The sequence below is a fragment of the Microcebus murinus genome, chromosome 16 (genome assembly GCF_040939455.1).
Source record: "Microcebus murinus isolate Inina chromosome 16, M.murinus_Inina_mat1.0, whole genome shotgun sequence".
NCBI lineage: Eukaryota > Metazoa > Chordata > Mammalia > Primates > Cheirogaleidae > Microcebus > Microcebus murinus.
In genome coordinates this window covers 42,531,114-42,545,362 of record NC_134119.1, presented here as the reverse complement: position 1 = coordinate 42,545,362, position 14,249 = coordinate 42,531,114, and the positions used below count along the sequence as shown (strand labels likewise).

The following is a 14,249-nucleotide window of genomic DNA, read 5'->3' as shown; positions in this document are numbered from 1 at the left end:
TGGGACATATCCCTCCCAGACCTTGATTTTCAGACTTTCCGCCTCCAAAACTGTGAGATCATAAATTACCTTGTTTCCAGCCACCCACTTTGTGGTTATTTTTTTTATAGCAGCCCTAGAAAATGAATGCACATATTTCTACATAGGGATATTCTGGAGATATTGTAGAGTAGTTGCTAAGAGCATAGGCCCTGGCACTTGATGGACCTGGTTTGAATTGTGGCTCCTTCACTTTCAAGCTCTGTGACCATAGACACATTACTTCACCTCTCTGTGCCTCAGTTTCTACAATCTGGAAAAAAGAGGGAAAATAAAACTGTTTCATGTGTACCACGGCAATGGTACATGGGGAACCACCTCACAGGCTGGTTGTGATTCTGAAATGAGGCCAGAATGTGTGAAGTCCTGGACAGAGAGTCTGGCACGTGGTGGGCACTCAGTACCCTCAGCTGCTATGATTATCTCTTGGGATCTTGGAGCACTTGCCCATGGGAGCTTATGCCTCACACAACATGGCACACAAGATCCATCAGCTCCAGGGCTGGCTTCCTGGCATGAGAGGTATGACATCAGATGCTGCCAGAATGGGATGGGGAGCAAAAACTGACCACTAGTTTTGAAAACAGGGAGGTCCTCAGTGACCTTGACAAGATCATTCGGTTCAGGGCGCAGCATCCTGATTGGAGAGGAGCAAGGAAAGAACAGGAGGGAGGGACAGCAACGCCCCTGTGAAGAGTTCCGTTGTAAAATGAAGTTGAGAAAAGAAGCCAGAGTTGGAGGCAGATGTAAGGTCAAGGGAAGTTTCCCTAAAGATGGGCAACATTACAGTATGATTGCACCTGGATGGAAATGACCCAGCAGAGACAAACTGGTGACCCAGCAAAGACAGGGACAACTGCTGCAGCAATGTCCTTGTATCGTCTACGACAGACACCAGATCTGCTGCACAGGGCGGAGGGGCAGACCGGGAGAGGAGCACACCTGTTCTGTCCCGACAGCAGGAGGGGGCGCAGAGCCTGCACCTTGGACATAGGCCAGCTGGTAGCGCTGGGAGGGGGGAGGTGACAGAAATTCTGCTGATGAATTCTAGTGTCTCTGTGAAATATGAGCAAGGAAGGTGGGAGCATGTGGGAGGTTTGAGAAGGGAAGAGTCAGAGTGAAATCATATCCCAGGGCATCTTTTTTCAAAACCCATTAGTGTGAAACCAAGTTAGTAAGTTGCTAGCTAAGCATTTTTTGTTTTTTTTTTTAAGACAGAGTCTCACTCTGTTGCCTGGGCTAGAGTGCCATGGTGTCAGCCTAGCTCACAGCAGCCTCAAACTCCTGGGCTCAAGCGATCCTTCTGCCTCAGCCTCCCAAGTAGCTGGGACTACGGGCATGTGCCACCATGCCTGGCTAATTTTTTCTATATATCTTTAGCTGGCCAATTAATTTCTTTCTATTTATAGTAGAGACAGGGTCTCGCTCTTGCTCAGGCTGGTTTTGGATTCCTGACTTTGAGCGATCCGCCCACCTCGGCCTCCCAGAGTGCTGGGATTACAGGCGTGAGCCACCGTGCCTGGCCAGCCAAGCATTTTAATGAAATGAGAATAGGATAGGATTAGAAAGGACAAAAAAAGGAAATAGCAGAATAGTAAGTGTTAGTCTCCAAAACTTACTTTCACTGCTGTATACATAAAATGTAGTTTTAAAAACAAGTTTATCAAAGACTGATCTGAAGAGGGAGGTGAAAGGAGCAGGACTGCTCGAGACCAATGGCCATGAACACCCAACACAGCTGTGGTTTACCCGGCCACGTCCACCTGCCCAGTGTGGGCACAGCCTAGGGGACGCGTGCTTCAGCCAGGGTTGGGGTTTGGCCAGGGGAGCACCCTGAGAGAGATCAGGGGAAAGAATTAAGGGACATGTGAAGGAGTTATAACTGCAGAATGTGGAAGCCACGCTGGGAAGGAGGCAGGGAGGGCGTGAGGCAGAGGAGGAACAGAGCGGAGGTGGCAGGGCCAGTGGCTTGTAGAACATGGTGGCCCTGAGCTGAAGCGCCTCCCCAGGGAAGACAAGATCTCACATTTCCTCCTCAAGGTCGAGGGCAGGGAACCGTGTCCCCTGACAAACGTTCATTCTCCGAGGTTTTCTGTTAAATGGGACATGCTATTTTCTGTCAGGCAGGGGCCTTTCTCCGTGCCCCTGTGCTGGGCTTGCCAGACAGTACGTATGAAGTTTTGAAGTCAAACGGTACCACGTCTCGGTCAACTTTCCCAGCACTCACCAAAAAATGTTTTTCTCAAAGGCAATTTTGGTCAATTAAATAATACTTAATCATATAGTTCCTTCAGTTCAGTCAACTTTCAACAACTATTTTGCTATAGAGATTCATTTTTATCTCAGCTTCTGGAACGATATTTACTTTACAAAGGCATCATGGTCCTTTTGAAATGTGAATCTTGGTTCCTATGCGGGGCTATTCTTTCCTCTCTAGAAGATGTGAGCACAGCTTCCCCCCAAGCCTTTCATACTTTCATTGCAGAATCTTTAGTGGGAAATAGACGTAATTCCTTAGAATATTAAAGATCAACTGTGGCCCAGAAGTTTAAAAGAGCTTACTGGAAAATAGCAGCTAAAACATTACCCTTCCCTTTTGTGCTATACATTTTTTTTTGTTCTTTTTTTTTTTTTTCAATTTTTTTTTTATTTCGGCATATTATGGGGGTACAGATTTTAAGGTTTCAATAAATGCCCATTTCCCCCCCTCCCCCCAAAAGTCTGAGTCTCCATCATGACCATCCCGCAGATAGTGCACATCTCACTCATTATGTATGTATATACCCGTCCCCCTCCCCCCTCCTATCTGCCCAATACCCTATTATTTCTTTTGTTCTTATCATTGATAGTTTCTTCTCTTACAGTGATTATTCTTATGGTTTCTTGATTCTTAAACTGCATGAAAAACGAAAGACTGATTTCTAACGGTATTGCAATAGTTCAAATTAGACCTTATTACGACACATCTCTTGAGATCTTGACCCATAATATTTAAAATCTCATCTGATTCCATCGGGTCCTGCCACGTGGCTTCTCTGTCTCAACCACTCTTCCAGCCGCTGCACACTCAGAATAGCAGATGCAGGAAGTTCTGACTTGTGGCTTATACTGGGAGGATGCTCACGTTCACTCACAATCCCCTGGTAACAACGTGCTTCATCTCCGAAGCCTCCTGATTGGCTGGTTTGAAGTAATTTACACATCTGATTGTCTCGGGCTTCACTGGCAGGGCCTGTGCAACCTACCAGAGAGGGAGGGAGTGATGACGGCTGTGGCCAGGAAGGACGAGGTGGGAGGGTGCCTAGGTACTCAGATGCTTCCGTGCATTTAGGGAAAGGATCTGCCTAGGCCATGTGGTGTGTGCTGCTGCCTCCTGACACCAAGAGGAAATTCTTCACATCTCCGTGTCCTCTGGTCCCCTAGACCTGAGGTCCTCAGTGTCCTCTAGCCTACACCTCTTCAGTTATTCTTCAAGGAACCCGGAGTCAACACTAATAGGAACAGAAAGCCAACTATTTCCAAGAAGGATATCTACACAGCTCTAGGCATCCTTGTGATTATATTGAATGTTTCCAATAAAGTCGAAAGGCATAAAAATCTTAACCAGAATTGTGGGAAATGAGCATGGCTGGGAAAGACAGTTTCCGGTGGGCCAGTGAAACCACTATAGAGCCAGTAAGCCACATGTTACCATGCCCGGCAGAGGGTCAGGGAGAAACTCCTGCTCTCTCATACTGTCAAGGTTACCAGAGATGAAGGGTGGATTCCTCGTGACAGTCCACTCTGCCCTGCTCGAGCCAGGCTGAGAACAGGCATCCCAGGCCACAGAAGACGCTGCTCTGGCCCTACGCCCTCAGAGTGCCAAACCATTGTCACTCCACAGCCAGCACCTGTGTCTCTCTGTGGGAGGGTGGTCCTCAGGCTCACGGGGCTTGGTTTGCCTGCGTGCAGGCACAGATAGAAGTGCTTGGGGCAGCCCTTAGCCACAGTCTGACTCATGCAGGGGCATAACTCCAGTAGGCTGGCCCCTGAGCTGATGGGGCCAACACTGTCTCCAGAACTTTCCTGTTTTGCACCTTCCTTTTGGCCCATTCTCCTATGTTCCTGTGAACGTTTCCTAACTCATTTTCACATGCATTCTCCCCTCAGGTCTGCTTCTAGGGAACCTGATCTGAGACAGAAGTCTACCCACAGCTCCTGTTATAGACAAAGAGGCTGCGATTCCACTTACATCAAGAGATAGGGCACAAGTCCACGCAGGACCTGAGCATCTGTCTGTGGCCTGGAACGTTTCCCTGGCAGACTTCACCATCTCGCCGCAGTGTGACTCTTTGGGATATGACGCTGTCCTAAGTTGTCCTCCACTTGTCCTGCAGGTACAGGTCCTGCCTCCTTCCCTGCACTGAAATCCCTCAAGGGTCTGGACCACCTTGCACCTCAAGTGGAGCCATGATGAGCTACCTGTTCTTTCCCCAGAGGCTGCCAGTTCCTCTCGATCCTCATTCTTGGTGCTTGCTGCTCCTGCCTGGAACCCACCTGTCACTAGCTCACACCAGTTACGCCATCCGTCAGAGCTCAGACACCCCTTCTACTGTGGATCCTTTTCTGACGCCCAGGACAGAGCTAAGTGTCCCTTTCTATATGTAACCATATTGCCCTTGAATAGAAAGAGGTCTGGGAGCCAACCTTAAATCTGCCCTTTCCTAGTTCTGCCCTTTGAAACAGCTCCCCCTCCAATCCCAGAGTCTCCCGTAAATACAGTTTAAGACAGAGGGATTGCCTGAGCCGATGTTAAGAGGTAGGAAGTTATTTGTATTTTTCAGAGCAGATACATGGTCTAAGGTCACCTCGAAAACTGTTCAGGGGAAGACATTGGCTAAAAATATTAGGCATAACTGGGGTATGAGATGTGCCCAGAAAAAAAAGTGTTTGTCATACAAAGTACACACCATCTGTTAAGGCAGGAGTTCCAGAATACAGAGAGAATGGGTGGGGTGCCCCATGACAGATGGCCAGGAACGGGCTCCCACCATGGGGAGGGGCAGGAGCTGTCTGACTGCCACTTCAACGGAGGGGCTAAGAAGCTTTAAGGAGGCCAGCCTGGATAAAGCACCTTTGTCAACCTGAGCGGGCCACGCTCCCCGTCTGCCCCTCGTCTGTCTCGCTGGTTCCCCCGCTGGCTTGCTCACAAGCCACGAAACCTTCTGAAAGGTCCTATTGTCCATGAAGATGACATCTCCTTCCTTCTCCTAGTCTAGCCAAGAGCCGGAGGACTCTCTAAACCCGAATCCACCCCATCCCCCAGATCCTTGTGCTTGTCTAATGAAGGGAAGAGGGATAAATACCTCTTCCAAAATGACAGGAGTCCCTGTCTTTTGGGATCCCTAAATTGCCAAGGGGGGAAAAAACCACTGCAAAGGAAGATAACAGAACTTGGATTAGGGGTTGTCAAGTTCAAACTCAATACAGATGTGTCTGTCTGCTAGGAATCAAGCATGGGCTACACTGTCCTGTCCCTGCCAGTGTGTGTGAGTTTTCCTGCTAAGCTGCAAGGCCCTGAGGCCGGGGGTCACAGAAGGAGACCTGCACAGGTCCAGCTGCAAATGGACCTTTGCACAGCCAAGGTTCCACACCTCCCAGCAGCCCTGACACCAGAGCTGTCTAGGTGCGACCAGTCTGGGTTTGTGCCTTCTTCACCAGGCACCCCCAGGACCAGTAAGCACGGTGGTCTGAATATATGCAATCAATGCCTGTAGGCTCTAACTCAGCGTCATAGTTTTCTGGAAGAAAAGGATCCCAAACTACCTACTGGGTCTTCCCAAATTAGTTTCTAGGTTTAATATAATTCCAAAAAAAAAAAATCCCCTGGAATAAAATTAGACTGGAAGAATTAATGGGTAAATTTTCCAAGAAAATTTGGGGGGAAAAGAGAAGAAAAAAGGGGCAGAATGGAGGGAGACTTACACTTCCCAATGTAACATGTATTACAGAGCTGAGTAAGGCAGGTTAATTCACCAAATGATGCCAGGCCTGGGTGTAAGCCATGGGGAAAAGAGAATTAAGATTCATTCTTACTTCAAAAGCCACCTACCAAATGATCTCACATGAATTTAAACAGTAATTGGTAAAACGGAAACCATAAGCATTAGAAGGAAATATTACTATTGGCTAGTTGTTTGTTTGAGAAAGGGGAAGGCTAGTTTCTGTGCACAGGAACCCACTAGAGAAAGTCAAAGGAAGAGTATAAACACTAGATTATGTAAAAAGTTAAAGTTTTTTTTTTATATGTATTTGTTTATTTTTTAAGACAGAGTCTTCTTACTCTGTCGCCCAGGCTAGAGTGCCATGGCATCAGCCTAGCTCACAGCAACCTCAAATTCCCTGGCTCAAGCAATCCTTCTGTCCCAGCCTCCCGAGTAGCTGGGACTACAGGCACGTGTCACCATGCCCGGCTAATTTTTTCTCTATATATTTTTAGTTGTCCAGCTAATTTCTTTCTATTTTTTCAGTAGAGACGGGCTCTCACTCTTGCTCAGGCTGGTCTTGAACTCCTGAGCTCAAAGGATCCTCCTGCCTTGGCCTCCCAGAGTGCTAGGATTACAGGTGAACCACCACGTGCGGCCTACAGTGTTTGTATGACAAAAAGTCATAAGCACTCAGACCTCAGGCAAGAAAAGTCAGATGATAAGTACCGTTTAGGGACTACGTCCACAATGGACACACTGCTGTGTTGAGGTCAGACACCCGCCAGGCTGCTCCTGCATAGACGCGGACACTGGTTTTGGCACCCGTGCCCAGTGTGGGGATCTTGGCTGACTTCAGGACACTCGAAGGTTCACATGCACTCCCACCCTGCTACTGCCCTTGGTTACCACATAGGAGACGTATCTGCCTCCATTCATTTTTTAAAAGTATTCTTATAATCAAGCCATAGTTTAAATGCAAAGAGTAGTTACCTATGTGGGAAAAGAATCTGTGATGATTTCTTTAATATAGGGGGAAATGCTTTATAAAGCAACTGAAGTTTAACTAGATAACTATTTAAGAAAGCTAAATTTTGTATTTTGAATTTCTGGTCTAGCAAATAAAATCATATATATAAAAACCAAAATGTCTCTTTTCCCGATTTACTTCTTTAAAAAAAGACTTCATTCATTAAAATGTTAAATCATAAAGTACAAATGTTTCCAAGTCTGATTTTTTTAAATGACTCAAATTTTGAGAATTTTAGGCAAGTGAAGGATTATATGTTCATACCTTCATGTATTAAATATTATCACTTGGCTAGATGGCAACATCAAATTAAAATAACCTCGCAGTAGTAGTCAAAATACCTCCTAAATTGGTTTCTCATTTGAATACTATAAAGTTCAGCAATATCTTTTAAATCACTCTTATAGTTGGTTTTAAAAAACCAAACGAGCACGCCTTTATAACTTTTCTGGCATCAGATAAAGTCAGGGGTTCTCAAGCATGGTCGGTCCACTTTTGGGGGTATTCAAAGTTCTTACTAGAAGCCCTTGCAACCAAAGATTCTTGATCAGAATAAGATATTTCACACAGGCTGAAGTGTCCATAGCTTCATTGAAAAAAAAAAAAAATCCAACTTGAGTTACCCTGCATCTATGTTCTCACGTTGCAGTCCTCAAACTTGGCTCAAATAAACTGTCTACTTATATTTTTTAAAAATCCTACTTTATTAATAATTTCTTAGATTCTTCTACGAAATGGATGTGTCTAAACTTTCGCAGAACCCTTAGCAAGTTAAAAAAAGTTTCTGCCACAAAAACAATGTCATTCATTCATTCATTCATTCATTATGCGATAAAGCTATTGACTTGCTTGGCTAGTGGTTGTATGAACTTGCATGGCTCTAGTCACTTGCTCAGCTGACATTCCACACTTCTCTGTGCTGATATTAAAAATACCTAACAGCCTGCGATAGCCTGGGTCCTGGCTGGTCACAACAGACACCGGCAGTTGGGAAGTTCTGCACAGTCAGACTCATCAACAACCCAGGCACCCCCTGCCCCCTCCCAGGCTTCACAGCGACCTTCTCTGCACCCCCTAGAAGTGCCTTCCAGAATTCCACCTCGGCCCCTCCTGCTTGACCCATGGCTTCTCCTGAGTGGTCAGTTCTTCAATTCCCCTGTTTCTGTCCCCACTGTGGCTGAATGACTCCCTGTGTTTCCTGTTGCTCATTGCATTGCTATCTGGGTAGCATACAGGACTTTTAAACTCGACAGGTTAAAAATCACACTCAGTATTTTCTCCACACTCTCTTCTTTGGTGGCACATACATGAGCATGCACATGTGTGTGTGTGCACACAAACACATACATGCAACTCCACGGCATGGCTACGGCCCATCAGCCTTCCATCTTCTCCCCCTCCCCTTGGCACTCCCATCCCACCCCATCTGATAAGTCCATTTTGCTCACAACACTCCTTCCCCGACTTCTGTGAGGCCACCTATTCAATACACATCTCTGAATGAGACCCTTTACTTTCCATGCTTGGGAAAGTCTATGAACGAATCTTGAGATATATTATATTTGCTCAGCGCTGGAAATATCTGCGGATGGATGTTCAATTTCCACAGCCGTAACACTCTGGTTACCTTTCCCATGGCTCCTTGGTTAGCCCACAAGTCCCCTTTGAGTCTCTGAAATGCTAACTGCAGCTTCCCTTCTTCATCACTTATTTAACTGCAATGAAGCCGGAATAGCTGGGGTTATGGTCTGTGAAAAGCACCCTAACAAGTATTAATAGATTTCAGGCAAACTCTGATTTAGAAACACCTGATTTCAAACAATGGGTGCTTACGAACTGGGGTCTGTACCTCCTGTGGGGAGGGACCCACTGTTAGCAGCTCCGTGTTCCAGGTTTGCCACAATCAGAGAGTGACTATTTCTACCTTTTCGTAAGTAAATATAGACATTGACACCCTAGAGAATCCACTTGGCCAGGGCCCAGGGAAAAAGGAAGTGAGAAGACTGGAAACTAATTGAGTGGGTATATCTTCCCACTCAGTGGATGTAATAAAACCAGGATGAACTAGTGCTCTCAGTACAAGAACCCTGAAGTTGCCATTCTCTCTATATATAGCTGTGTTTAAGAGTATTCTCTTGTTGGGAAGGCTGGTTGAGATCTGAGTACTTCTGGGCAAAAGACAGTATTCTTCAGAGCCTGGGGTTCCCTTTGACCTGATCAAACCTTTGAGAACTGACTCACATTAACCAGAGGCACAGAAGCTAGCAAACCGACAGTTCACTCTAAATTTACAAAGGTGGATTGCTATGCCTTTCTCATGTCCAGAGCACCACATATTGGGTGGGATCAACATTCCTTGGAAACTGACCCAGATGTCAGAAGGTGGTGGGTCAACTAAGCAGTAGTTCCCAAATGTGTACTCCTTGGAACACTGGATCCAGAAGATGCTTCATGAGAGTGTTCTGTGGCCCAATAAAGTTGGCAAACACCCATACTATGGTGTCATCCTAAGGAGTCCCAATGCATGTTATAATAATAAAGGCCCTGAGAAGTCCTGCAGTAAAAAACCAGCTTAACATTAGCATTTCCCTAACATATTTTATCACTATAACTCTTTAGTAATTTTTTTAGTAAAACTGGATCCTGAAACACAACTCGGTACATTCTGCTCTAGACGTACACTGCACGGAGTGGGCCTCTGAGCCGGTTCACCTTTAGCAAGTCAGCTGTGGTGCCGTAGAACGACTACTAGACCTTCCCTTCAGCTTTGGCACTTTGGTTCCTTTAGACTTCCCTTTCCTCACCTACAAAATGCAATGAATACTACTGTCGTGAGAAACAACTGAGATACTATCTGTAAAGGCATTTTATAAAGTGCTATAAAAATATTATCTGCTTTCTTTACAGGCATTACAGTCATAACAGCACCCGTCTTTATTTAAAATGTTGATATTTTGTTCATCGTGGATTTTTTTACATTCAATTGATTTTTTAAAAATATTGCATTAAAATACTTCTTGCCATGTAACTCCCCAAAATGCCTTTATGAAGGACTGCTTTTGTGCATGCACTCACTCAGTTCCCCCTCCTTGAGTGGCAGGTTGTAAGGGCTGTGGCCTGGCTTTGGACCCCGAGAGGCTTACAGACAATGGGCACGTGAGGTCCCCCGCATATTGCTCTTGAGTGATACACACAAGGACTTCTTGTGGCACTGAGGCGGTGCCTTACGCGGGGAAAGGAGGAGGGGCCAGGGAAACCTTTGCTGAATCCAGTAGGACTCTTTTTTTTTTTTTTTTTTGAGACAGAGTCTCACTTTGTTGCCCAGGCTGGGACTACAAGCATGCGCCACCATGCCCGGCTGATTTTTTCTATATATTAGTTGGCCAATTAATTTCTATTTATAGTAGAGACGGGGTCTAGCTCTTGCTCAGGCTGGTTTCGAACTCCTGACCTCAAGCAATCCGCCCGCCTCGGCCTCCCAGAGTGCTGCTGGGATTACAGGCGTGAGCCACCGCGCCCGCCCGGCCCCAGTAGGACTCTTGAAGGATCATTAGGAAGGTTGAATGGACAAGGGGAGTCGACACAAGGTCAAAATGATACAACGTGGGGACTATGTGAAGAATGGGCCTCCCATCAATGGGTCCCATTAATGTGTACCTACCGCCCAGTGTAGCATACCCTGGACAGAAGAGAAATGATTTACCTGTGGAAGCAGAGGAAGAGGATTTAGCTAAGTAAGGAGGTTCTTTCTGCAGAGTGGAACTCCTCTTTGAAGTAAGTAGTGGCCCTTGACTTTGGAGGAGGCATGTGGGGGGAGCACCTTGGGTGGGGATAAAAGGATCGCTGGAAAGTTATCCCTAAACAAGCACAAATGATAGCCCTGGAGGGAGTCAACCTCCCTCCCATCTGTCCTTACACTGGAGGTCAAGCGTGGGCTACTTTAGTTTCCTCTCTTGGTCACCTGTCTGCAGGAGAACGTCTCCAGACAAGAGAGGTCCTGGTGGCAGGGTGGTCTTCGCCCATGTCCCCAGCCTTCAACCACTGAGAGAGCAAGTCCCCACACCCAAGAGCTCCTGTCCACAGCCTTCTTTCTTCCCAAGTCCCAAATGCAAGGGCCCTTCACTGTGCCCCAGGTCCCCCTCACCCCCATCCCTGGCCTGTGATGTCGTCTATTGAGGCGCCAAAGCCTGAGAATGTGTCCGTGTTCAAAGACATACTGGATCTGAGATAAAAATGAAAATGAACGCCTCTATACATACTTACCAAAATGCCCTCCCATACCTGAACTAGGTAAAAAGTTAACAAAAGCTCTACAGACAATAAACACGACCATCTATGCAGCCGAGTTGCCGATTTTGTTGCATGCCATTGTCAACCCTCATAAACCACCAGGCAGGGAACAAGACAGATGGGGGTGGGGAGGGGAGGGATTGGAAACGACTGTTTCCATTGCACAACGAAGCAGGGTCATAACAACACCCATCTTTATTCAAACTGTTGATATTTTGGTCGTCATGGATTTTTTACATTCAATCGATTTTTTTAAAAAAAATATTGCATTAAAATACTATTTATCTTAACTACTGAGTGGTGCCAAGTGTTTATTTTTGCTTCAATATTTAAAAGGGCCTTTCGGTAGAAGAGTACTCCGAAATTTCCTTATTGATTATTGCATGTTCCTAAGAAACCCCATTGTCCCCAAATCCTGCAAGGAAGCACAGCTACACTGCATGCAGCAGCCTCTTCTGCTGAATTAGAAAAGCCCCAAGGATTTGAGAGCGCCGAGAAGAGAGGCGCCTCTCAGGGCCCAGGGGACTGATCTTGTGTCGTGTTTCTTGGCAACACATCATAGCCTTTAAAGCTGAACGTCTGCAAACCCTGCGGTCCCCCGCCGTCAAGGGGCGCGCCATCGCCGGTGGGTGGACACCGCGCTCGTGGGAGCCGAGGCCAAGGGTGGAGGCTGAGCTCAGAAGGGGGCGGGGAAGCCTCAAAGTGGGAAAGTGGCCCCGTCCCTTCCCGGCAGGAGCCCGGGGCTCCTCCTCCGCCCGCTGCGCTGCCATCAATCACCGCGACAGCCCAAACGCCCCTTGCCAGGACTCACCGACCCTCCTGCGGGGACTTTTCCACCCGGGGGAGGACATCTTGCGTTGGTGCGTCTGCCCTGCACGGTGGCTAGATGCACCCGCGGGGTCCGCGCTGGGGACGGGGCTGTGCGACCCCCAGCCCTGCCTGCGCGCACGGGCGCAAGGCGCACTTGACACCAGATAGGCAGCCCCGCAGGTAGAACTCCACAAAGGTCCCCGCCGTCCACTCCCGTGCACACGCGCACACCCCCTGCACCGCGAGCCATCGTGCCTGCACCCCGGCTGCCCCTCACCCCACTCCGCAGAGTTCAGCTGAGGATACCCGGTGACCCTGCCTAGACCAGAGGCCACCTCGCGCGCTGGAATAACACCCTGCACTCGTTCCCACTCCCTGGTGCCCCCAACCCTGTATGTCCCCCACCACCCCTGAGGACACTCCCTGGCTCTCTTCCCCTTCGCCTTCGGAGGGGAGCAGAGTGCACGCAGCAGCACCCGGCGCCTGGAACCCCCGAGAGCCCCGCCCGCGCCCGGAGCCTCCCCGGGCGCTGGGTGCGGGCACAGGGGGTGGGGTCTCCGCTGCCACCGCCCCTTACCTCTCGCGGGCCCTCCCCGCAAGTCCCGGAGGCGGGGGCGACCGGTGGCCCCGCGGACGAGCGCGGGGCTGGGTTTCCCCACCCGGGAGGAGCAGGAGGAGGAGGAGGAGGAGGAAGGGGGAGAGAGGAGGGGAAGGGGGAGGAGAGGGAAGGGCTTTGTGTCTGCCTGCGGCCCTCCCTCCGCTGCAGGGCTAGCCATCCCCCTCCCCCCGCCATCCTGTGGCGCTCGCGGAGGGGATGGGGCGGGGGGATCGGATCCGAGGTGGCGTCGAAGGCGCCTGCGCGACCCCGGATCTGGCCCTCCCCAGCCCCTCGTACTGCCCACCCTGCGCCCCTCCAGTCGTCTTCCCTGGGCGCTTACCCTGTTACCAGGAACCCAGGCTGCGACCAGGAAAAACTGGGATCGGAAAGTTTATCTAACGCCGAGCAAACTTGGCTGGGCCGGCGCCGGCCCGCCTGGGCGCTGCGGCCTCCCTCTTCTGCGCTCCCCGGCGAGGACCGGTTTTGTTCTTGGAGATTCTTCCCTTTCTCGTTCTTTCACAAACGCAAGCGCACCCCCTTCCCATGCCGAACCCCGCCGCCCGACTTCAGACCCCGGGATCGGCCGCGGGGGCTGGCCAAGCCCCAGCCCTCGTCCCGGGGCTCGTTCTCTGGGGTTGGACACGCTCGGGGAGCCAGGGCCGGTTGTTTTGCTCGGTCCTCGCTAGCCAGGGGGGCCGCCTGGGTTTGTTTGTGTGTGCGCCGGGCCACCCGGCCCCGCCCGGGCCCGCTGGAGCGCCAGCAGCCGGGAGCGGAATGCGGTTTGGCCGCGCGCGGGGCGCCCTTTGCAACCCTGCCGAGGGCAGCGCGCCCTGGCGGGGCGCACGGGGCTGCGGGGCGGCTTCCCAGCGGCAACCAGCGGTCGCCTTTTCTCGAGTCAGGCGCATCCCTGGTGACCTGCTGGGTTTCCCCACTTTCCGCGGGGAACGAAGCCTTTGAGGATTAACTACTGACTTTGTTAGAGTGGGCTCTAACCCTCTTGGCTCAAATGCCACCTTCCTAAGGAGGCCTACTGACACCCCGCCTATTTAATTCTGTGGTCCATGCCAATATTCTTTTTTCTTTTTCCTCCTCACTGACCTCTTCTAACATCCCAGATAATTTACTTCTTGATATTCATTGTTTACCCTTTGTCACCATCCTGCCCCCAGAATGTCAGCCCCACCAGGGCAGGGAGACCTTTCCTTTGCTCCCCAGTGATCTCGGTTAGACTGCGCCTGGCCTTGTAGCAGGTGCCCGTTATTTATTAAATGGGTGACTGGGAACAAAAGGAGAATTGCAGTGGGGTGTGCTTTCTTGGGAGCTGAGCTGATGATAAATGGTAAATAAATCTTGGGATTTTGGAAGGCAGGAGTCACCAGAACGAACACAAAGGAAATCCAAGTGTCCTCCACTCCTGATCTGAAGGGAACAAGAACAGAAATAAGGTCTGTCCATTTCTTTTCCATTCCAGTGTTCTGTTCTGTCCAAAACAGGGGCCTCTTTGACACCTTTGAGGTGT

General features: G+C 49.3%; 1 protein-coding gene across 3 annotated transcripts in view; it reads right to left on the bottom strand.

Annotated features, from left to right (window-relative positions):
* Window positions 1-13,413, bottom strand: part of RIN2 (Ras and Rab interactor 2) — a 213,742-nt gene extending 200,329 nt beyond the window's left edge. For 2 of the 3 annotated variants that reach the window (XM_076011169.1, XM_076011167.1), the window contains exon 1: window positions 13,071-13,413. The gene's annotated coding sequence lies outside the window, so the exon portion shown is untranslated. Of the gene's footprint in view, window positions 1-12,709; window positions 12,792-13,070 lie in introns of those variants that run through there. The other variant, XM_076011168.1, reaches the window with a different exon arrangement.
* Window positions 13,414-14,249: the final 836 nt, after the last annotated feature.